The following is a 25,002-nucleotide window of genomic DNA, read 5'->3' on the forward strand; positions in this document are numbered from 1 at the left end:
CGTGTTTTGCGTTACGGCAATCTGACTCATGATATCATGAGTCCAAATCATGGTGTACTTTCATAAGTTGAAAACACTCTGAAATCATGATATTATGAGTCATATTCTTCTTTTTAGATTCTGATTTCTACCCGTGCACGGTTGCTAAGGTAAAAATATGAAAGTGTTTGACGTTTCGTGCCTTTGTTGTTTACGGTTTTTTTTTATTCTCATTTGCTTAACCTATGGGCCTCTGCACAAAAAACTTCCTTTCTCTTTCACTCCACTATAAAATTTTTAAACAACAAGGCCAGTTAAAGTCCAATTCCCATGCAAAATCAAAACAATGCAGAGCCCCTTTGAGAGTTTTTTTCGCCAGCTTGAGCAACCAGAGCGAATAAGTGCAGAGTACAGAGCCATCTGCTTATTCTACTTTATCGATTGACTCTATTTGTGGATCTAATCCAACGTTGCGCCTCGTCACGCTTATCATCGCCAGTATGTGAAAGAGCACATGAGGTTGCATATCAGTCTAGAGAGAAATCCATTGTTCCTTGCCGTTGGTCGATCGCGCTATCCGAGTTCAATAGAGCAAGTTCGCAGTCCGCTTTCAGACAACCAAAGTGTTAGACGGGTGGAGCTCTGTCGTTTTCATGCGGACTGACGAAGTTTTTTTTTTGTGCTTGGGGGCTGGGAATCAAACCCATGACCATTCGCTTATGGAGCGAACGTTTACGGTTCAGACTTGAAAAATTTCTGTTCGCGTTTGTGGAGCAGCATACTATGCATTGAACTCTTATGCAAATTTTATCCAACCATGGATGAGAACCGGCCGGATCAAGACCGTCCACAAGATTTGTCCATCTCCCGCCTATTGCGTTCCTTGGCCGGATATCTCAAGACTTTGACCTGTTAGAAGAGTACGTCTTCGAGAGGGTTATACACGACAGTAATCGTTTGCTTTCGGGATATGTCATGGTAAAAAGTCGACTACTACGTAGCGATAGTGTACAATACCACTTCCGTAATCTGAACGACATAAAACAACAGTTGTTTCTTGCGTGAATACTTCCGGCAATTGAGGGATGTTTCGAAAATCTAAACGATACAAAATATCCTACAAAGAGTCTCATGATGGGAAACCTACAAAGTTCCATATTAGTCAGATTTTTTGAAGTAGGCCCTTGGTACCAAATGAGTGAAAAACGCTAAGCATATAAATGTTTAGTACTATGAAAATAAAATATCGGTAAGATAAATTATAAATACGAAATACTTAAAAGTCTTTACATAAAATGTAGATGATGAGATTGAATTTTGACTGAATCGTTCAATCAATCAAGTCCAAAATTAAAATTGTTCCAGTTAAAATCACACCAACCATGCACGCTAAGACAACTTGCATACGCTTTGTAAATGCCCTTGGACAGAAAATCTTGCAAAGACCACAGCAAAAATACGTTGATAATCCATCCACTTGGGCTGGCAATTAAGATCGGGGAATTTTGTAATTAGGATCCGGGAAAACATAAATTATTATTAAACTGTGTAAATTTTGGTCAATATTATTGTAAAATCTAAGCTCTTAGTGACAATTGCAATATTACAACAAATTCTGTGAATTTGGGTCAAAGTTATTGTAAATTCTAAACTCTTAGTGAAATTGGCAACAAATAGAAAAGAGTACAGTAAAAAAGGAAATATAAAAAATTTCGGTTGAATTTTAGATGTTTCTGAATAAAATAGTAGTTTCAGTTCCCTGATGGTAAAATAACAAAAAAAAATTATAAATTACCGAGTACCTTCGTATTTTCAAGATCATTCCAGGATACGAAGAACTGTCATTCTGATAGTATCTTTCCATGTAGCTATGAAAGTTTGCTGTTTATCAATCCAAAAAGAGTTTGATGGTTTTCTTTAGCGAATAGGAGAATTTTTATTAAAACTAAATGCACATTCAATTGTATTACTACTAACTATAAAATAACGTTTTTCATTATTTCAATTAAAATCATTTTGTAATAGATAATTCATTGAATTTTGTTTAACCTTTTTTTACTTCTTGGAGGGCTGGGACAATTTTCCCCTTGACGAACCCCTCCCCCCAAATCCGGGCCTGGGTATGATGCAGCTGAAGAATATCTCAGATTCTTCATAAAATGGAATCAAAACTTCTGCAAGAAAGTTGTTCAGAGTTAGCAGATCTCCTTCGATGGAACCCGTGAAGTTCCAAATTCGTGAACCTTGTATTTTCAGAGGAATCCAAAGAGAATTATTGAAGAAATACCTGAAAGACTTCCAAATTATGGAACTAATCCAGAAACAAATTCTACAGGAATTCTTGAGGAATTGCATTTAGGGATACCTATATCTATCACTAGAAGAACTGAAAGTATTTAAGGAAAATGTCTTGAACAAATACCAGTAGGAATTTCCGAAGGTATCTGTGGAAGTTTTTGTGTATCCCTATGGAAATTCTTAAGAAATCCTTGGAGAATTTCCGGAAAGAATGCTTTTTTACAGGAATTGGATTTTTTTTTTGAATCTTAGGGAAACTATTGAAGGAATCTACTGAGAAATTTTGAAGGAATCCCAGATGAAATTCATCGAGAGTCCCTTAGAGGAAACTCCTCAAGTGATCCCTGGAGTAACTCTTCAATGAGTCCCTGAGAAAACTCGTGAGTTGATCCCTTTGGGATATTTCTGACAAAAATCTCTGCGGGAGTTCTTGAAGGAATCACTAAAGAATTTCATTAAGTGGGATTTCTGAACGAATCGGTGGTTCAGGGCTGGAAAGTGTCATTGTAAATAGCGAGTGTCGTGCGACTTTTACAAAGACGCTTCTCTCATTATCATCGGACGGCGAGACAATGACAGAGATTTTTTTTTTTCAAAATCCCCTTCATTTTTCCGTCATTACGGCTTGTGACGGAACCGTAAACTTGATCATTTTGAGTCCATTTTCTTCTATGATTGTTAATTATATAGCTGGAATCATGAAAGGATATCCACTTAACTTATCAAACATATTTACTTCCCGAAATTCTGAAAAATGAGATAGAAATTTTAATAGCAAACCAACATTAAAATTGCTCTCATGAGAGCCCCATTATTGCGACGTGACGAAGTGAGCACATGAAATATAGCTTCGTCTAGTGACAGTGAGAAGACTCGTTTCGTCAGTGTCGCAAGTCGGTCATGGAACTTTACAGCCCTGCGCTGGTTATATATTTGAAATCTCGAGAAGCATCCCTGATGGAATCCATAGGGGCATTTTTGAAAGAAACCCTGGAGAAATTTCTTGAAATATCAGTAAACGAATGCGCGGTGGAATTCCTAGAAGATTTGTTGCATGAATTCCTAAAAGAACTCTCAAAGTAATACGTGAAAACATCCCTAGTGAAATTCTTGAATAGTCTTCAAAATTCTGTAACGAGTAGTATCCCCCACCGAGCAGGAGCACTGCCTCTCGGTGGTGGGCAATAAAACAGTATAGTAGAAGAAAGTCGTCGTTATTCGTCTGCCCCTTCGGGACCCTTACACAACGTAGAGCCTGGTCAACCCTGGACGAAACATTGACGAATTTCTTTAGGTACCATGCCATGCCAAAGGGAAACTCGGGGATAATCGTTGAATTCATGGAAAACCCCAAAAAAGCATTCTTCAAAAAATGCTTAGAAAATTTCCCTGGGCAATTCTGAAAGAATACTTGGAGCTACTCCCAAAGAAATTTCTTGAGGAACCAAGAAAGGTATTCCTAGAGAAAAGGCGGTTTTCTCAAAAAACAATTTCTAAAGGGATCCCCCGACCTTGGACTTCAGACGTAAAATCAGAGAAGGATAGAATGTTTCGAATTGGCTGAACAGAAGGAATGAAAAAATTTTCCGACAGAAAGGTTTTGATGTTAGTCTCATGAGGATTGTGATAAGAGTTTTAAGAGAGTTCAGAATATCCTTCTGATAGGATTTTAATGAGAGTTCTGACAGAATTCTCAAGAGATTTTGATGAGAACTTGCGAGGCCTCAGATGTGAATCCTGCAAAGAATCCTATGTGAATTCTGAAATTGTTTTGGTGTGATTCCTGCGAGTATTCTGACTAGAATCATAAATAAGTTCTGATGACATTTTCCAGATGAATTCGATGTGAATCCTGTGAAGAATCTTATGTGAATTCAGCAAGAAATTACATGAGAATCTTGAGAGAACACTGATAAGAATTCTTTGAGGATTCTGAGAGGTCCCTGAGAGGATGCATCATAAAATTTCTAGGATTCTCATCCTTCCTTTCAGAATGCTAAATAGAACCAAAATTTCATACATAGATTATTGGAACTTTCTTACCAAATCTGAGTTGTAGCTAAATGGTCGAATGTATCCAATACACTCAAATTTAGCTTCCAATAGTTTTACAAGAACATGATAATGAGAAAAGAAAGGTGTGAGTAGAGTTTATAAACCTACATCTTAATTTCGATTAATGTTCTTAGAAGTTAACATTTTCAGTGAAATTCCACTTCATTACAAAGACTTTTCCCCTCGTGGAAGAATTCAGGCGACAGATGTTGCACAGGTTTTCACCTTTAGCTACACGTCTAGTGTATTAGTAGTTTACTCGGTTAAACGTGGCTAATTTAGTTTTGGACCAGGGCCAAATCTATTTAGCGCAAATAAACGATAAACTCAAAACGGCAACCGCCGAAGGCCAAGCGGGTACGATTTTTATTTAATTGTTCAAATTGTACTTGGTGTCCAAAGTCAGCCATCCGTTGGTTGGTTGGTGTCGAGTGATTCAACGATAAGTATTCAGTTCTTCAGCGGCTGATTTACAACAGATAGTCGACGACTTGTCCAACATCAATTAACACTCCAAATTACCACCCGACTAAATTTGATTTCTCCGCCCTCGGAACTCAACACGATCCGAGAGATCAACAACGCTCTCCATAGATCTTCATCCAACCCCAACAGGAGACACGACATTCAGAGAGTGATAAATTGAAAAATTACCTGATAATATCACAATTGATGCTATTAGCATAAAACAGCTACCTCTGCTCCTCATGTCTGCCCCGACCGTCTGCTCTTCTGGCACTAGCTTTGAGTTTCCGAATCCGCTTCTAGCCGCTTGGATATGGCTCGTTGCTCCGGATTTGCGTTAGTTGATCGCCGCCGTCCACTTCTCGCACTGTTATCAATTTGGCGTTTTCGCAGTTTTCGTTTTCGGACACTCGCGTTCTATGCAGCGAGTAACAGCTAGACACCTAAATAGGTACTCAGGGCTTCCGTTTTTCACGCGTTCGCAACAATCAAATCACTTGGCACACAATAAATATAACTCGCGGAATGGTGAGGCTAATATAATGTGGAAACATTTATCATTAGATCAAACCGAAAGTTTAGTTTTATTAGGATCGCGACTGTGGTCCAATTTTGGTCGTTGTCGAGCTGTGGTCTGTTACGTGTCTTTTCCTAACGGGATGAAACAGTCGATCACGTTGTACAGCCTACTGTGATATTCAAAACTATTCTATTTTTTGTAAACAACATTTTGTTACAAACATTTTGAAGAGTCAATTTATTCGTAAACAAATTTTAATTGACATATAGGTCATAATTAGAGATATTAGAATATCTCTAACTATGAACTATTTTTCATTTTTTGCTTTGGAGTACTTTCTTAAAATGTGCAGTACATATAGCAGTACAGTCACCGGCCAAATAAAGTGGCTTGTAATCGCGAAAATAAGCAAAAATCGTTCATGCATACGGAAAATTCTTCCGGTAAAACATATGTACACCATATTTAACATTTGATCTCTGTGATACGAACCAAAGCATTTTGTTATTTTTGAGTAAAATTTGAATTTTTCGAAGACGAAACAAAAATATCTTAAAATTATATGTCATACTTAAGTGCAAACTTGGCAATATTGTACTCACATTCAACATGTTGGTTGGTTTTATTTTAGCTATACATCATTCTATATGAATCAAATCACTCGTATAAAATGCATGAAAAAGATATACACGTACCAAAGTAGAAACCGTTCCGCACTTCGCTCGACATTTTAAGACTTTCCGTGGTCAGCAATACAATGCCATAAAAATTCGATGAAAATAAAAAAAAATCCTTCTGGTTTCGAACCCAGAACCTCAGGATTCAAGGAATAGATACTGTATCACTACACCACGAAGTATGCGTTTAGTTTCCTACGCAGCGAACTTGCTTTGATATTCTTCGAATCCCACCGTCAGAAGATGCCAAACTAGGATGGCAAGTTTTGGCTAAGTTACTGTGATTGGATTCCACGCTATTCAACATCGGTATTATGAGACATGTGTTATATGCACCCTATTAGAAATTCTTTGTGTGTTTTGATGATAAAACCCTCAAAAAAACGTGATCTTATTCAGCCAGAAAATTATTTAAATACAGATATTCGTTAGTCCAAGTCAATTAGAACTGATGGCAAACACATCTTTTCTTCTTCTTCTTGGCATTAACATCCTGGGATAGAGCCTGCTTCTCAGCTTAGCTGTGGCAGGTACGATTATACTCTATGCCGACCGGGCATCGAACCCATAAACCTTAAGCATGGCTTTGCTTTGTTGCCGCAGAATCTAACCAATCGGCTAAGGAAGGCCCCATAAAATCGACAGTTTGTATTGAAAAAACTTCAAAACCAGAACTCTCGGAGCTTTTTTTTCAGAAGCGCAATTGACTGTGAGCTTCAAGAATCACTTTAGCTTCATTTACTCGCGAGCACGACAGATGTGGGTAAATCAACACTCTGATACTCGCGAGCATTTTATTTTGATCTGGTTCAGCAGACATGTTCGCCACTTTTCAGCTCGTTCAAGAATAACAATCAAACTGTTTCAAAGCAATAATAAACATTTTTAGTAATCACAGCAAGAAACTTTTTATTCTTTAAAAAATACATAGTTTACCTTTCATTATTTTTCTATCATAGTAGTTTCTTTGTTCTCTCTTGAGGGATTCGAAGAACGTATTTAAGATTATTTTCCAAAAACTCCAGTAATTTTGCAACCGAATCTCTTCAATAACCCCCCCAATCCATCAGTCATTTTTAAAAGGATTTCAGAAAGAAAATCTTCCATAAGCCAAGGACAAAAAACACCAAATATAATGAAGCTAAGAATAATCTTTCAGTACACCGTGTCCAATATATTCTCATACACTTTTTCTTTTCTTTGGTATAACTTTACTGAATGTAGGATAATCCAATGTTGTAGTATTTTATTGTAGTCTGGTAGTATTATACTAACGTAGAATAGCTTGAATTATGAATAAGAAAAAATAATTGCTATGATAAGTGATGAAATGTCCATTGAAGTCGTGTTTTGCACTTAAAATGAATGTTTGTTTTGGTCTGGTTTACAAAGTGAAAATCAGAGCATTCACAAAATAGTTTCAGAAACTTTAAGTTAATCATATTGCGTTTTGAATAGATAAATATTCATAAAATTTGATAAATATATGTGCGATAACTGCAGATTGAAATTGGGCTCTGCCTATGAGCGTGCCGCTGGAAATATTTTTCGTAAATTCTTAAGTTGATAAAATAAGTTTATAATTGAAATATTTCCAAAATATTTCCTGTAGTGAATCAGTATTATAACCACTTTCAAAAAATATTATCACCAATGATGTCAGTTAAACAAGCGCAAAGTAATGTTATCTCGAATTTGTATGAGAATATACTGGACACGGTGTAGTTCTTCTTAGGACAACTAAATTACAATAATTGCGGACAAATGTTTGAAATTCTCCCAGGAATCTTTTCGAAGATTCTTCAAATATCCTAGAGGAATCATCGAAAGATTCTACCTTCACTTTTACTAAGGACATCTCCAAGCGTGTCTTAGCTTTTGAGACATGGCTTTCTTAATTGTGCTGCTTTTCCCCGAATGTCATTTCCCCGAATGTCATTTCCCCGAACGCCAGTTCCCCGAAAGACCCTGTTCCCCGAATTCCATATCCCCGAATGACCCGTTTCCCCGGAAAATGATGCAGTTGGAAAAGGTGCCGAAATTTTCTTCAGTGGTAGGTGACGAACTCCAAAGAATGATAAGCGATCAAAAGAAGGAGATACTTGGTCATTCTGGTCTAAACACGTACTGCGAAAGATGACAAGGACCACAGAATTTCACCAAGGGGGGTGCATATCAGATGACCGGTTCATTCACCACCCTGAAATGTTATAAAGTTATGACAATTATGAGTGCCAGAAACTAATCGGGGAAATAGACTATTCGGGGAAACGGGATATTCGGGGTACTGGCTTTTGGGGAACTGACGTTCGGGGAAACGACATTCGGGGAAAAGCAGCACAACCGGCTTTCACAAGAAATTCCAACATGGATTTTTCTAAGCATTCTGTCTTGCATTTTTACAAAAAGTTATTATAGAGATTCGTACAGGAATTTTCCGAGAATATTGCTTGTTGTTTTCCAAGAATTTCAATCAATTTTACATTTATGGATTTTTCTAGGAATTACTCGAGACATTACATCTATGAACCCCTATCAGTATTTTTTCAGCGGATTTTCAACGACTCACCAGATATTTTTCCAATACTTTCTCCTTAAACTATTTCTTGAAACTCTTAAGAACCCTTCAATTGTTTCCGCGAATAATTGTTAAAGGGATTTCAAAAAAACTTTCCCTAATTTTTTTTAAGCTTTTTTTTATTTTAAAATATAATTTGTGCAGAAGTTATATCTTAGATGTTCCTACAAATATATTGTCTTGGTTTGTTTTATGATTAACACAAACATTTTGGCAGAAACTTATTCGAGTCTGTCGATTTTCATAGGAAATTATGTTCATATTTTTGAGTTCAACCAGAAGCTCTTTGAAAGGGTGGATTAAAAATAGCTCCAGAGAGGAATTCCTCAAAATATTTCTGATTGGATCCTGTAAAATGTTACTTCAGAAACAACTGCAAACATTTCTATGGTAATTCTTAAAGAAATTCCGGGGGACATTTATCGAAGGATTTTTGCGCCGAATTGATAAATTCTCGAATGAATCGTTAAGGGTTTTTATTAATCTAGAAGAAGAAGTTGCAGGGAGAATACAAGAAGGAAACCTTTGGATGCATTTTCATTAAGAAACCTATCAAATCTTAGGGAATGTCTCGTTAATGAATTTATTATCAATAATAGTAGTAATAATAAAACGATAAGAAACTTATGGTGGATTCCATGGCATAGTGTAAGGAGAATTTGCTGAAGTGATGCCACAACACATATCCTGAGGATATCTCAAGACAAGTATTAAAGGCATAAAAACCCATGTTTTTACTGAACATGTCATTCTACTATCTTTTGAACCAACCGAGTTATTCATAAATTACTCTTTTTTCAATGGGCAGTTTAGCCTCTAGTACCTGCTTTCGATGCATAATGCTGAACATTGCTACTCTCTATCTCCTAAAGTAATGAAGTAAAGGGACGATTACGTTTTTATAAGACTTATTTGTTTGATAGTAAAAGCACATTAAAAGACTAATAGATTTTCTGCGCCATTTACACTTGAACAAGGTGTTGGGGCCTAAGCTACCCCTTAAAAAGAGTAACTTATGGATCACCTTATTATCACGTTGCACGTTCAGCAGAAACACGACTTTTTATAAGACAAACAATTTCGCAAAAATTTCGAAAAATATATGAAAAAAATATTGTTTCAAGGGGCCATTCACGCGATTTTCTTCGCTTGTCCAGTATAAAAGTTTAATTCTCCTGTGTTCTCTTCTCCAGTTTTTTTTTCTGTGTTTTGTCCCCTGTATGTTGGATTGAGGATCCTGGCCATCCGGCAGACGAATACCGGCAAGAAATTGGTACCAACGCCACTACATGTTCATCGCGATACCACGATATACCTCCCGGATGTGCTGCAGAAAACCCTAAACCCAATCCTCACCATGTCCTTCCTTCCAAAAATTGTGACCATTAACCTCAAGTTGTCACGAGTACCCTGGCTCCATCCCATACTAATCTTAGTACAAAAAAGTGAATGATTTGTAAACAATACAAAAAATGAATTTCGGCTCCGTAAAGCGTTAAACGCGATTGAGCCTCAAATAAATGAAATAGAAAAAAAGGGGCCATTCACATACCACAGCATACATCTCATAAAGCATATAACATACAAAAAGTGTGTCTTTGACAAAGTTGTTTTAAATGGTCGCTTCTACAACATTGTCAAAGACGCCATATGTCTATATGAATGTAATGAAAAAATAGTTTTTCATCTCACTGCTGGGTGTGTCGATCACAATTTTTCTTTTCATCAACAGATGGGCTTTAATATGCCAATAAACTTCTCCGAACAAACTCAATCGCTAAAACCAGCGGTTTGGCACTTATGAATAAAATTGACGAATTATTACTGAAAAATTAACCAAGGCATCTAAAATCCAATTTCAAACTTTAAAAGGCTCGGAAAAGATGTCATTGAAATGTATCAGAAATCGATCAATCTTTTAATTGAAATTTGTCAAAGATTTTGTAATTAGGCTCTTGGAAGGAATCAACCATCTATTTCATCAGGAATTAACTATTATTAAAGAAAATAAATGCCAGCAATCACAAAAAATTTATTGAGACCTGATGTTTACTTATAAATTCAAACATCTTGTCAAAGATTGTCAAGGATAGTAATACAGTCAACTCTCCCTAACTCGATATTGAAGGAACTATCGAGTAAGGAAGGTATCAAAATACAGAACAAATACTTTTCATTTTTTTGTAAATTTAACTAAATACATTCAAAATAGTTATTTTAACGGGAAAAAACAGTAGAATTTTGATATTCACCTGCTTTACACCTTTTGAACAGTCAACAAAAATATAAAGTTTTATCTCCCAGAAATCCTTAATTTTACTGTGAACATAATCAAAACTTTCAAATTTTTGGAATTTATTAACATTTGGAAGTAATTTGAAACTTTTAATGGAAATCTTGAGTAAGCATGATAAACTCATACAGATCGCATCGAGTTAGAGAGGTATAGACTTACAGAGATCAAAGTATGCTGAATTAAGGGACCGCGCATTCTCTTGAGTTGGGGGAAATATCGAGGTACAGAATATCGAGTAAGAGACAGTTGACTGTAGTAAAAATTTGCAATGAATAATAGCAAAATTAAAATTGAATTGTTTTTTATGTAGGATGCATTGGAAATTTTAAAGTCGGTTTCGGACGTAGGTTTTTTTTTTGAATGCCCATGGTATTTTGAAATGGAAATGACGGAGAAACGCGGTTCTCCGACATTACCCGAAAACCATTACCCGAAATGCAATATACCGGAAGACCATTTACCGGAAAATTATGTTTCTACAATACTGATTTTTTTATTAATGACCCTTTGACCGTCATTCAGGTCAGTATGTTGATCGAACATTTTTGGATTGACTACCAAAGATAATGGACAGGGGAGATCCTTCCTTTGAAATACCTAAGCATCAAAGATAAGTCTAAGATATCTAGATATATGATCTTGTTAATATGCGCCATCTTCAAATATCTGCATAACATAGATGGTTCCTTCAACTTATCTCTGCAGCTGGGGCTTATGCAGCGAGACCCTTTTCCTCGAATGACCCATTTTGGGTCATCTGATATTCACATTTCCTTATTTGGTTGGCTTTTTCGAGTTCCACCGATGTCGGCATTTTTGGCAATATTTTAAGACGAAAATGACCAAATATCTTCTTCTTATGTTTGCTTATTGTTATTTTTAATTTCTCGCTCTGGTACTGAATTTGGTGTACAGACATTCAGAGATATGACATTTGGAGAAAAATAGTACAATCAAGTGAATTCAAGGGAAACGTAGATCTATAGAGATGCTAAGTATATCTCGGAATCCAAAGATGGACGTCACAATGTCGAATCGTATCCCTATTCTCGATTACCATGGAACTAAACTAATTTCTGATTTTTAAGCTTTCTTCAAATTACAAAGCTAAACTGAGAATTACAATTTTGTATGTCACTTACCTCGAAAAATTAGTGTTTTTTCATTTATTGATACAGTAATAAAATTGAGTTCTTGACTGTTTTAACTTAAGGAAATAAAAGAACCATCATAACCCCAAAATTCTCTTAACTCAAATTGCAAAAATCCTTGTTTGATAGGTGATTTTTTTCCGAATTATATTGACCTCGATACTATTTTGCATCACATATGTATACCAAAACCAATTCTTCTCATTTATTGTATTCTTGCCTGTAATGTTTCAGCCTGAATTTTAGGACATAGTTTTCCAATCCCAAGCAGACGATTTGTTTCTAATTGAATCACAAACAAATTACACGTTTTATCCGATTTTGGTATCGTGATATTTGTTCATAATTCAGGGCAAACATATACGTAGCAGTAACGGGTAGCTATACAGCAAGATCAAGCTGGTGAAACTAAATACCGCCGGATCATAATTATTACTGGCTGGCATGTTCCCAGACTTTCTAGAGCTTAGAGTACTGACATATTTGTCAAACTATAAACCAATGTAAAAACGGTCAGTTGACATAGGCTCTTACCTAATAACTGTAAAAAAGCTACTAGAACTCTAAGCTGAGAAAGCTTTGTCCTAGGTGAGTCGTAACACAAGCAAGAAGAACAACGACTCTATGACACTATTTCGAACGCCACTATCCCGAATGCCACTACCCCGAACGCCATTATCCCGAAAGCCATTACCCCGAATGGGTCATTACCCCGAACTCCATTACCCCGAACTCCATTACCCCGAATGCATAACATTTTGAGACTTATTCTATAGTTACAGAGTGGGGAGATAATTATACAATTCCTTATGAGTATTTAACGAGTTTGGCAATATTTCTAATATTTGAAGATGAAAAGTAGCAAATTATTTTTAGATACTAAGTTTTGTTTGAATTTGTTCTTTAATTATGGTGAGATTCAGCCACATTGCAATGCTCTGAAGAACAGCCTATTTCGAAAAGAAGGGTGAATTTATTATGAAAAGAATAGCTATAATATGCACACAATCAGGATGTAGTAAAGTCTCTTCTTAGACGTCGAAACCCACTTTCTTTACTCATTTTTGTAGGTGTCGGGCTACTAGTGTTAAGAACTTCTTAAAAATTTTGTTTCGTAAACGATGGTAGTGGAAGATCACCCTGAGATAGTCGCTACAAGTGTTGTTCTATGGAACCCGCTTAAAGACCAACCTGATAGACAACCATTCCGCTATAGCAAGGAAACTTTAATACACTTGTACATGTTAGAAAACCGGCGGCCTCTGATTGTCGCTACAGTGAAAACTTTCATTGGTATGTGGGATCATTCATATGAATTGCAATGAGATAACAACAAAACAATTTTTTTTCTGATTCAAGACAATGAAGAAATTATGATGGCAGAAAAGTGGTGAGCAAATCCATAAGAGACCTGTCTTTAATAAGAGACCTGTGTTTTAATAAAAGAAAATAAAAAAGTGAAATTTTTTAATTAGAATTATAGCAAGATTCACTTTAGTGAATACCTTCAGGATATATTCATTTAAAAAAGCTTTTCTGCATGGAAACATTAGTGATTAGCTTATCCAACGAAAACTTGAAAGAACAGCCTATTTAAGAAATAAGGACAAATTTCTGGTGAGATGTTTGCAGCTATGACGAGAATGATCACTATGACAACGTTATGCTATGACACAACCTATTTTCATAAGAAAGAAAAATATTTGTTTATAAATAAAAATTAAATATGAACATCACCAAGAAGTCCAAATACTGGTGATCGCACAGCTGTTCAGCAAGACCATATTGGGGGTTATGAGTTCAAATTCTTCCGGTGACGGTTTTATGGATTTAACATTTCCTTGACGTTCCTGGGCATAGAGGCACATGTAAAAGAATGGTAAATTGACAAGGACAGCTCTCAGTCAATACAAGGCTTATTTTATTAAAGGCCCATTCACAAATTTCGTAACGCTGAAGGGGGTAAACATTTTGTGGTGGTTTTCTTCAAAACGTTACAGTCCAAACACAATACATAGAATTTCAATACAAAAAATGGTACGAGGGGGTGGGTAGGTGTCAAAAATTGGCAATTATTTACGTAATGAAATTTTTTAATAAACCCTTGAACTACGAAAGTGCCCACTGAGCTGATTAACAGCCTAATTCGGGGTAGTGGCGTTCGGGATAGTGGCATTCAGGGTAGTGACCCATACGGAGTAGTGGCGTTTGGGGTAATGGGAGGGAGCCAGAACAACATACACTCCCGTGCATAAGTTTGGGTTCACCCCCTAAAAAACATGCAAAAGTGTTCAGTCCATATCTCTGTGATTACACGTCCATTTGAAACTCTCTAAGCCGCATTCGAAAGGCAGTGAGTTATTTTTACTTCGTATCTATTGTTCCAAAAACATTATTTGAACTTTTTATACTCAATTTTTACTTTAAGGTGTGACATTTTTCAAAAAACACACTGAAAAAACATATCTAATTTGCTCAGCATTGGATCGACTAAAATTTTAAAACAAGGTGTCATTAGAATCGTAATCTTATATTCTTTGAAGGGCACTCACGAAATTTTTGCGGAAAAATCTGAAAAGTATTCAAAATCAATGAAACAGTCAGTCAATTCATCGTGCAAAAGTTTGGGTTCACCCCTCAGTATGGTGTTCGTGCAAAAGTTTGGGTTCACCCAAACCAAAAAAAAAAACCAAAAATGGTGCGTTCCGGTAAGTGGTCTTCCGTTAAATTGCATTCCAGGTAATGATACATAATCAGAAATGCAAGAAATTTAAAAGAAAAATTGAAAAATTAATATAAAATTTCTATCACCTGCTTTGATTTTGAAGTTTACTGAATACAAATGCAATTATTGATCAATTAAAAAAAACTCTCTGTCCAATGTTGTAAAAATTCAAATGCAATACTTCGTTTAAAAATTAACTTTGATTTGGTTAGCACGTTACGCCAGAAAGAAGACGAAGAATATGAGATGATGTCTTTTCACTTCTATGTGAAATCATGAAATTCAAGCCGTTATGCAATGACGGTAGAAGAGGTATTAAAATTGACCATTTGAAACCCTCTCGGAACGTATAATCAAGTATCCGAAAAAGGTAAGAACCACTTTATAAATCATGTCATGATACTACACCACTAAATTTGGTTGAAAAATCATGATTTTTGCATGTGCATGTCATTCTTAAAGCGTCTGTTGGACCCCGCTACCGTAACCGATATCCGGTGACTATGTTTCCAAAATGACCACAAACTGAAACAAGTAATATATTCTATCAAATGGATGCATGTTACATTATTTTTTTCAATTGTTGATGAGGGTTCTTGTACCGTTGATTCATATTACGGACACTTAAGGCCTCAGTGAAGTATAACCCAGCTTGGACCATACAAAATAAATCATTCTGTATGATTTTTTAACGTTATCGAGCGTCGGAAGCCCTTAACTTTCGGATGGTGGGTGAAGAATACGCGTCCGCAACTTGAATAATTTAAAATAAATCAAAACGTGTGGCCTTTTCATGATTCTTATTCCGGACGCTCCCTCACTTTTGCCTCATATTTCGGACGCTTTGATTCGAATTACGGACAGCTCATGATAATCATTAATGGAACAGTCAAATCATCAATTGAAATCGTTCAACCACTTAAGAGACGTCTAAGGTAGTTGGGCATTATAAATTTGCAATGATATTCATGGAAAAAACCTAATAAAACGAGCCTCGAAAATGAGAACTTTTGGATGGCGAAAATTGAAACATTTCGTGTGAAATGTTTCCCATACAAACGAGAGTGTCCGGAATTTGAAGCTGTCCGTAATATGAATCAAAACGGTACTTTTCTCATAATTTGCATTTCAAAATACCCCATGTATTCCAACAAACTTGAATCTAAATCTGGAACCACAATCGTTTTCATAAATTTGTTTGCATGCGCCAAGAATAAAACTAATTTGTGATTAATAATAATAAATCTTCGAGATGTTTAGTGGAATACCTATAAGTAGATGAAAAACCGAATTTAGTACTATATCATTTAATTCCACTAGAGTTTGCATCTATTGACAGATACGCGTATTTCGACCTCAACTGTAAGGCCGTCTTCAGTGTCGTGTATTAGAAGTCGAATCTAGTACATGACACTGAACACGGCCTTACAGTTCAGGTAGAAATACGCGTATCTGTCAATAGATACAAATTATAGTGGAATTAAATGGTATAGTACTAAATTCGGTTTTTTATCTACTTGTGATCAATACTGAAAATTCCATCATAATTGATTTATTGATGTCCGAACTAAAGAATTTTGAAACTTCGATATCAGCACCCAGCACTGAAAAGGAATACATCAAGAGTCTTTACATAAATGCACACACAATATAATCTTGGAAGTAATACAGCACGAATCTTCTATAACATCTGTCAAGGGTCTTAAAACAATTTCACCAAAATCTTCAATGTGCAAGGAGTTTTAAGATAATTTTTGTAATCGGAATCCCCTGCAAACGTAGTCGGGATATAATAATAATTATGCTTGCCGAGAAACATCCCTGAACCGTTTTGTGAATTAAATACTGATTTTACCGAAAGTTATGCAATAAATTTGCTAAGGATCTTCGAATAAATCTGCTAGGAATCTACTCCGCAAGACACTCGCGCCATTGAATTGGTCAATAATGAAATTCCAATAGGGTCGGTGTGCCCTTAGTGGACAGTCCCCTATAGTCGCACTAGTGGCTTTTTACGGCCGTTTTGCTATAAATCTTTTCAAAATATTTTTTGACATGAAGATCAGGAGCTATTAATCTAAGTACCATTTATACACAGCTTGATTTTTTTCAAAAAATGATCGAAATAATTAGTTTTGCTTAAAATTTGAGCTCCCTTGCGCCTATAGTTAACCTATTGTTCCTATAGTAGCACTACTGAGAGAAACTATTTTTTATTATACAAAATAATTGATGAAATAAGAACTTTTTTACATCAAACGAAAGCTTTTGATCCACACTGTGTAGGAAAAATATAAAAGTTTTGTAAAAATACGATTTTGATAAGTATTTTTCCAAAGCCGTGATGCTAGTGCTACTATAGGAACAGCAATTAGAAATAGTGCTACTACAGGCACATGTATTCCTATAGTGGCACACGCGATAATAAATACAAACATTTGAGTTTTCGTAGTTTTCATATTTTTCCCACAAAACCAAGATAAAAAGCTTTCAGATGATGTAAAAATAATGACGCTAGCGTTATTTTTCGATTTTCTATGATTTTTTGTTCTAAGCTATGCGGCTATTGGTACATCGACCCTATTATTTTTTTCTTATAAAAAATGTTTTCCTGCATATAGATATTGTTCAAGATCGTATACAATGTATTACTGTTATTTAAGCACATTTTCCGGACATCAGAAGATACAATATTATCTACGATATGATTTTGTCTCCTGATTTAGAATGCGACTGCACTTGCCAATCAATGAATTCTATCTAACCCAGCTCGAACAACGACCAACGGACTGCAAAAAAAAAATGCAAACGTTCATTAACAGCCATAATCAATAAAAATCCAATTATTCTTCATTATCAAGGTTCCCCTCTCTAATCACACATAACCCTTTGATGCGAGCAATGCCGGCCACCGACCATTCCAAGAGCCAGCCTTTTTTAATCGTGCGAACCTTCAACCGATCTAACCCACACTTTTCACTTTCACTTGCACTTTTTTCCACCCACCAAACGGGGGAACTTTCTGACTTACTGACTGAGTGCCTGCCGATGACGAGCATCAGCAGAAATGGTACCCTAACACATACCAATCAACCGAACTGACCACCGCGATTTACACCTCATTAACAATTCACTTTGGTTCACTTCCTTCTTTTGCTCGTTGCCAACTCCAGAACCGCGAAGAAGAAATTTTCCACACCGTTTTTCCAGAGAACTTCGGAAAAAAACCTTGTTCTTGAAGAAGAGAAGGCACCGCCGTTCGCGATCACGTCCAACCGTAGACTGAGCGATGTTCTTCCTCGAGCGACATTTGATAAAGGGCGATAGAACCCCGCGACCGCGACTTGCAACGCTAGAACACTTATCTTCCCCCGCAGAATGCGCTGAACGAACGAACCGAACCGAACGTCTACGGATTCTAGCAGAACGTCCGAACCAGCTGATGTCCCACAGAATAGCACTCCAGCCGCGCGCGGTGACAGAATGACCAACACTGAAGGTAACCAACGGCCGCCGCCAAAACCCCTTCAACGACAACCGCAAGCTGTGTGCTCGAGTGACCGACCGGGTAAACGAGCGAGTAACTGGTCCTATTACGACTGCACACGGTCGATCCCCGAGTGGTGTGGTGCATAAGATCCTAACAATGGTTCTGAAACTTATTGTTGCTCTCAGTTGGATTATGGATTGATTGAACAAACTTCATATATTTTTTCAATTCTTAATTGTTTCTTAATCATTCCAAACATCACATTCATTTCTTATAAAAAAGCTTTCTTTGTGAGGCAATACTAAATTTAAACATACAACATTTCATTTGCCGTAGTAGTTCAGAATGTTTACGGTTGAGTTGGTATCACCTGCTTATATGAGAAAAAAAAAAACGCTTTCAATTTACTTAACCTAACTCAAAATGAATGTATTACGATTTTGTCCAAAACTATATTTTTCTTACATTTGTTCCAATATTTCAACATTGGATATGTATATGTATGTAGTTCATTAGTACTATACCAGGGAGGGAGCTTCGAAATCATTTTCAAAATTTTATTTTGAATCCTCTGCAGAGCTTTCTTCCTGGTATTATAACAGCAAGTCCATATTGGTACAGCATACAACATGGCTGGCCTGAAAATTTGTTTGAATATCAAAAGCTTGTTCCTAAGACAAAGTTTTGATTTTCTATTGATAAGTGGATAGAGACATTTTACATATTTATTACACTTGGCTTGAATGCCCTCAATGTGATTTTTGAAAGTTAAATTCTTATCTAGCATGAGCCCTAGATACTTAACTTCATCTGACCAATTTATTGGAACCCCTCTAATCGTGACAACATGTCTACTTGAAGGTTTCAAATAAAGAGCTTTTGGTTTATGTGGGAATACTATTAGTTGAGTTTTGGAAGCATTAGGAGAAATCTTCCATTTTTGCAAGTATGAAGAAAAAACATCCAAACTTTTTTGGAATCGACTACAGATGACAGATGACATCTTCGTCCTTTGCCGGAGAGGCCTGTGTCATCCGCAAACAAAGATTTTTGACATCCCTGAGGTAACTCAGGTAAGTCAGAGGTGAAAATATTGTATAATATGGGTCCCAAAATGCTGCCTTGAGGAACACCAGCTCTCACAGGAAGTCTCTCAGATCTGGAGTTCTGATAATTAACCAGAAGTGTACGATTTGACAGATAACTTTGAATTATTCTAACAATGTATGTTGGAAAATTAAAGTTTTTTAATTTTACGATCAAACCTTCATGCCAAACACTGTCGAATGTTTTTTTCTATGTCTAGAAGAGCAAGACCAGTAGAATAGCCTTCAGATTTGTTGGAACGGATCAAATTTGTTACACGTAAAAGTTGATGAGTGGTCGAATGTCCATGGCGGAATCCGAACTATTCATTGGCAAAAATTGAATTTTCGTTGATGTGGACCATCATTCTGTTCAAAATGACCTTTTCAAAAAGTTTACTGATGGAGGAAAGCAAACTGATTGGACGATACCTTGAAGCTTCTGCAGGATTTTTGTCTGGTTTTAAAATTGGAACAACCTTAGCATTTTTCCATTTGTCATTAAAATTTACCAACTGAAAACATTTGTTAAATATATCAACTAAGATTGATAAGCTACTTTCTGGAAGTTTCTTGATGAGGATGTCAAAAATTTCATCATCGCCAGGAGCTTTAATTTTTTGTGAATTTTTTTAATAATAGTTCTCACTTCTTCCAAATCAGTTTCCCAGGAATTTTTGAAAACGTTCCCCTGATTGAGAATATTTTCGAAGTCCTGAGTAACTTGATTGTCTATTGGACTGGTAAGTCCTTAATTAAAATTGTGCGCACTTTCAAACTGCACAACAAGTTTTTGAGCTTTTTCACAATTGGTTAGTAATAATTTGTTTTCCTCTTTCAATGCCGGTATTGGCTACTGAGGTTTTTTCAAAATTTTAGATAATTTCCAAAAGGGCTTAGAGCCAGGGTCCATTTGAGAAATTTTATTTTCAAAATTTTTGTTTCTTAATTGTGAAAATCGTTTCTTGATTGCTTTGTGCAAATCCTGTGATATAATTGCCATAGCAGGATCGCGAGTGCGTTGAAATTGCCTTCTTACGTTTTTAAGACGGATCAAGAGTTAAAGATCATCGTCTATAATCACGGATTCAAATATAACTTAACATTTTTGAATTGCAATGCTCCTGGCTTCAACAATGGAATTTGTTAAAGTTTCAAGAACATTGTCAATATCAAGTTTTGTTTGTAAAGAAATGTTAACATCAAGAAAAGAGCCAATATAAGTTTTATATATGATTCACACAGTTGAAAACCGGAATTTTCGACATGGTGCGCTTGGTAGTCCATTAGATCCGCTGTCCAGCGCACTATGCCCGACGTTAGGTTCAACCCATAGATTTTGAGAAAAATCGATTGTCGCGTGTCAATGATTACGTCTTTCAACTGGAGTCGCGATATATTCCAGTCAGCTCGAAAATAATTAAAAGTGGAGCTAATAGGATTGAGAATCGCTTCATAGGATATTTGAAAAGTAACAGGGACATGATCAAAATCAAAATCACATGAGTAACTAATTGGCTACAAAGATAACTAGAGTCGGTTAAGACCAAATCAATCGTATAAGGGTTTCTAGAAGAGAAAAAACACGTAGGGCTATCAGGGTATTGAAATAAGAAATATCCTTAAGAGCACTCATTAAATAAAATTCTGCCGTTGGAATTACTTTGCGAATTATTCCATGACCGATGTGTGGCAATAAAGTCATCAATGACAAACAATGTTGACTTATTGCGAGTCAATTTTTGCAAGTCAGTTTGGAGCAAATTAACTTGCTGCCCAGTGCATTGAAAAGGCAAATATGGACTATTCCAAGCGCCTCACTATTCGAGCGCAAACTGTAGTTCACACTTTTCACCCGCTTCGCGCCAAAGCACGCCGGTCCCCGAAGGCAAGGCAGTCGTTTTCCGTGGTTGAAGCGGTAATAGAATAATAGCATCACCACACCATGTAGGTATGAAGGTAGCCACAGCCAGCCATGCTAAAGAGTCGCGATCGGACGACGATGGCGAAGAAGGTGTTGTCGAACATCCACCGTGGAGAGAGCGCAATGCTGCGACAGTGGGTGGTGCGATGGGAGGTTTGTTTGCTTGCCGTCTCTTTTCGTTGCATTCCGACGCCTTGTCGGGCGAAAGTTCGCTCTCGCGAAAAACACCGGCAAATGGGGCGTCTCTCGCGGTTGAGAGGATCCACTGTCACGTTCAAATTATTTTAAACAGCGAGAAGCAATGTACACAAAAGGCTTTTTATTTCCATTTCTCCACCACTCAAATATACAAGTGACAGGTAAATAATATTTTTTTCGGACGCCCTCCTGAAATCCGGAACATCTTCGATATCAGGTTGCCAATTATTAGGAACAATGGAAATTCGCAGAAAAACTTCTGAATTTTCACGACAGGCCGATGCGAACAAACCAAAATATCACGCCTTTGTCTCGGTTTTATAATTTTGTGACTTTATTCACAATGTTCAAATTTGACGGCATTTCATCAACAGATTAATTCTAGCAAATAACAAAAAGAAATGATTGCCTTTTCAATGCAAAAAGATTATAAGCGTGAGTTGTGGTAATTGCCAAATAGATTCTTAAGTTTTGAATGATTTCACGGCACTTTGTAGGACTTCCTTATTTTCACGTCACAAGGTAAATTTCCATTGTCCCTACCAATCCTCTACTAGAGTATTGTCATTCATGTTCAAACTAGTCCAAATTTGCCGTAGAATGCTTCTAGTTGCTTCCAGTTCAATCTTTTTGTTTCAACGAACTTTACAACTTTCTCAAAAATTTGCATTTCCTCTGTAGATAAGTAAATTTGAAGTCACATATGTTTCTGGGAATGGGCGGCAATGTAGCCACTTTATCAAAGAATTGTTATAAAAACGGGTTCCGTGTCATTTGGCCGAATGCCATTTGGCCGAAATAGGAAATAATAGTGAATTACAGTTAGCATGTTATTGACATAGTGACATTCGAAGCTGAATTTCAAAGAACTTATTCAACTTATTTTTAAAGAAGGTTAATCATCATTGATATACACATAGGGGCATAATGAATACCCGGGGCGAAATGGACACCCCCTCAATCTCTGAGAATATGCAAACTTCATAAAAAGTTCATACCTTGCATGAAATCTGTATTGCATTTGAAATGTTTGACGGTAAAAAAGTTTATGTTTTGCTTTAATTGTCCTTTGAATTTTGACATCTTCAACATGGCTTTGCGTTGTAGCCGCGGACTCTAACCACTCGACTAAGGAAGGCCCCTGCTCTATGCTCTCGAAAGTTGGAAATACCCATAGCAAGATCGCGAATGCGTTGAACGGAGGGGGTTGGAGAATCCCCAAACAGATCCTTCACCGGCGCGTTTATTGCTACGAACATCAGGGCTCTTGTAAGCCGTTCAGTTCTAATAGTATAACTACAAAAAAAAAACAAGATCTGCGAAAAATTATTTTTGGTGGCTTCCGGGAAATGGTTCATTCCGGAAAATGGTTTTCCGGGAATTTTCATACAATCTTTTTTACTTTCAAAATTGATCAAAATTCAGCCTACTATTTTTAACATAAAAGTTACTTGTGGGAGAAAGAAATTTTCTTTGGGATCGAGAACGAAGGTTATATCAAGAATTTAACAATTTCGCTTCAGACGAAGGTTATGCAACTTTTCCATAGAATAACTCATTTCCCGGCTATTAGGAAAGTTTTTGGCGCTTATAATCTCTAGATGCCAAACGAATCGAGTAAAAGTTAATCTCCACGATATTGCATTACCGGTATTTACTTTTCAGAATTTAATTACATTCGGGGCACCATGTCTTTGGGACCACCGACGTTCGGAAAATTACTTTTTATTCAATAATTTTAAAATAACATCAATGTAAACACATGCATTTTTTGTAAAGCTTTCTGTGGAAAATTTTCCGTTCTACGGTAGTCGTCACGATCTACAGCAGCTGTCAAAGTTCTACTGCAGAATCATTGTACCCTGAGAGGGAGAAACCGATACAAAATTTCTCTACGTCAAAGTGAGCCGAAATTTTGCTGTCACGAACTGTCACTGTGAGCCCGGATGTTAAACAATGGACAAACATGATAAAAGCGCGTAATTAATCAAAGCATAATTTTGCATTCCATCAAAGGTGACAAAAATCCAATAAAAATCAATTCACCCACATTTCAAAGTAACGTCACGTGAGCACCTTTTATTCTGATTGAATGTAATGTATTAGAATACGCATCTTTTGACTGTTTTAAAAAAAAGTTTATAAATGCGTAGAAAACTGTGGCCCTTTTTCATGTTTGTCCAGAAAGATCAACGATGCACAACAAATGAAAACTTGCGATTTTCACCAAGCCTACCTTGATTGTCGTTGGCAAACCGGAGTTATCTTGCAGTTTAAAAAAACTTTGTATCAAATTTCGTGTGTAGTATCTGTGCCACCCTCCCAGATTGTACCGTTGAACAAGAACATCTAATCCAATCAAAGCATGCTAGTAGAGCCCAAAGCATTGAAAAACAGCCGAAAACAACAGTCACCAGCATGGTTTCTAAGGTATCATCGTAGCCGATCGATGATGCTTTGTGAAAATCAGTAATGTGACAACTGCGGTAGCTTTCTGTTCAACCGTAGAGCGGAAAGTTATCTCTCAAATTGCAATACAAAAAATAAATATACAATTGACTATATAAAATGGAAACTTTTAAGATATTCCCTTTTTTAAATATTCTTGTATTCAAATTCTGTAAATTTTGTTGCCTCAAGCCTCAAAGAATAGGGCAAACGCTCCCATAGTGGAGGTAGTTCCAATAGTGGAGGTACAGTCATCTCTCCCTTACTCGATATTGAAGGGACCATCGAGTTAGGAAGGTATCGAGTTACAGAACGCAAAACCAATGCAACTGCGGTCCAAGCGACCATCGAGTTAGCCATGAAAACCAACTTTTACTATGGTTCTCTAACTCGATATCGAGATACGGAGTATCGAGCAAGGGAGAGTTAACTGTAGTGTGTTTTGGCATGTTTCGCGCTAAAAAAAGATTATGTGATATTTTTCTATTATGTACGATGCGAAAATGATACAAACAATCGAATAATGTTCATAAAATTTAACCGTAAAGGAACCATTCTTAAAACATACCTCCACTAAAGGAACATTGTTTCCATTATTGGTATGGAAATTTCAAATGAATCGTGATTTTTAAGCATTTGAATGATAGAAGGATTTAAGATCTATCGAATGATACGTTAAAATCATATATTCCATGATTTTAAGGTCAAACATCTCGGAATCTAAAGATGGCCGTCACAATGGCCGACTTGTGCCCCTACTCACGTTTTCAAAGGCACTTAACTGGAGAATTAGTTGGCAAACGTTTCTGATCTTTTTATTTTAAGCTTTCTGTTAGTGCACAAAGCCAAAATAAAACGTTCACTGTTGTTGGATGCTTTCTTCGCTAGATTTGTGCCTTTGAAGTTTCAGTGCAATCTTAGAAGTTGATTCCAAACTGTGTCACCTTAACACCAGCAGTTAGCAGTTTTCCCCTAGGTGCACCACTAATGGTACACTTGCCCTATCTCAGGAAAAATTTAATAAATACGGAAAATACTGCAAAATAATGAATACTACTGAAACATTATTTTGATGATAGAACTGCAAATATGTTTAATGGGAATTTCAAGATT

The 25,002-nt window shown here is 36.5% G+C and overlaps 1 long non-coding RNA gene across 2 annotated transcripts; it reads right to left on the bottom strand.

Moving 5' to 3' along the window:
* Positions 1-5,144: 5,144 nt before the first annotated feature.
* On the bottom strand, positions 5,145-18,259 carry LOC110680442. Of its 2 annotated transcripts, none has more exons than XR_002502879.1 (2): positions 17,831-18,259; positions 5,145-5,331 (listed from the first exon to the last, which is right to left on the bottom strand). It is a non-coding gene; the product is annotated as an uncharacterized LOC110680442 (long non-coding RNA). The 2 variants fall into 2 exon arrangements; XR_002502878.1 differs by having other exon boundaries at positions 17,776-18,259.
* Between the last annotated feature and the right edge of the window lie 6,743 nt (positions 18,260-25,002).

The sequence above is a fragment of the Aedes aegypti genome, unplaced genomic scaffold (genome assembly GCF_002204515.2).
Source record: "Aedes aegypti strain LVP_AGWG unplaced genomic scaffold, AaegL5.0 Primary Assembly AGWG_AaegL5_hic_scaff_1398_PBJ_arrow, whole genome shotgun sequence".
Classification (NCBI taxonomy): Eukaryota; Metazoa; Arthropoda; class Insecta; order Diptera; family Culicidae; genus Aedes; species Aedes aegypti.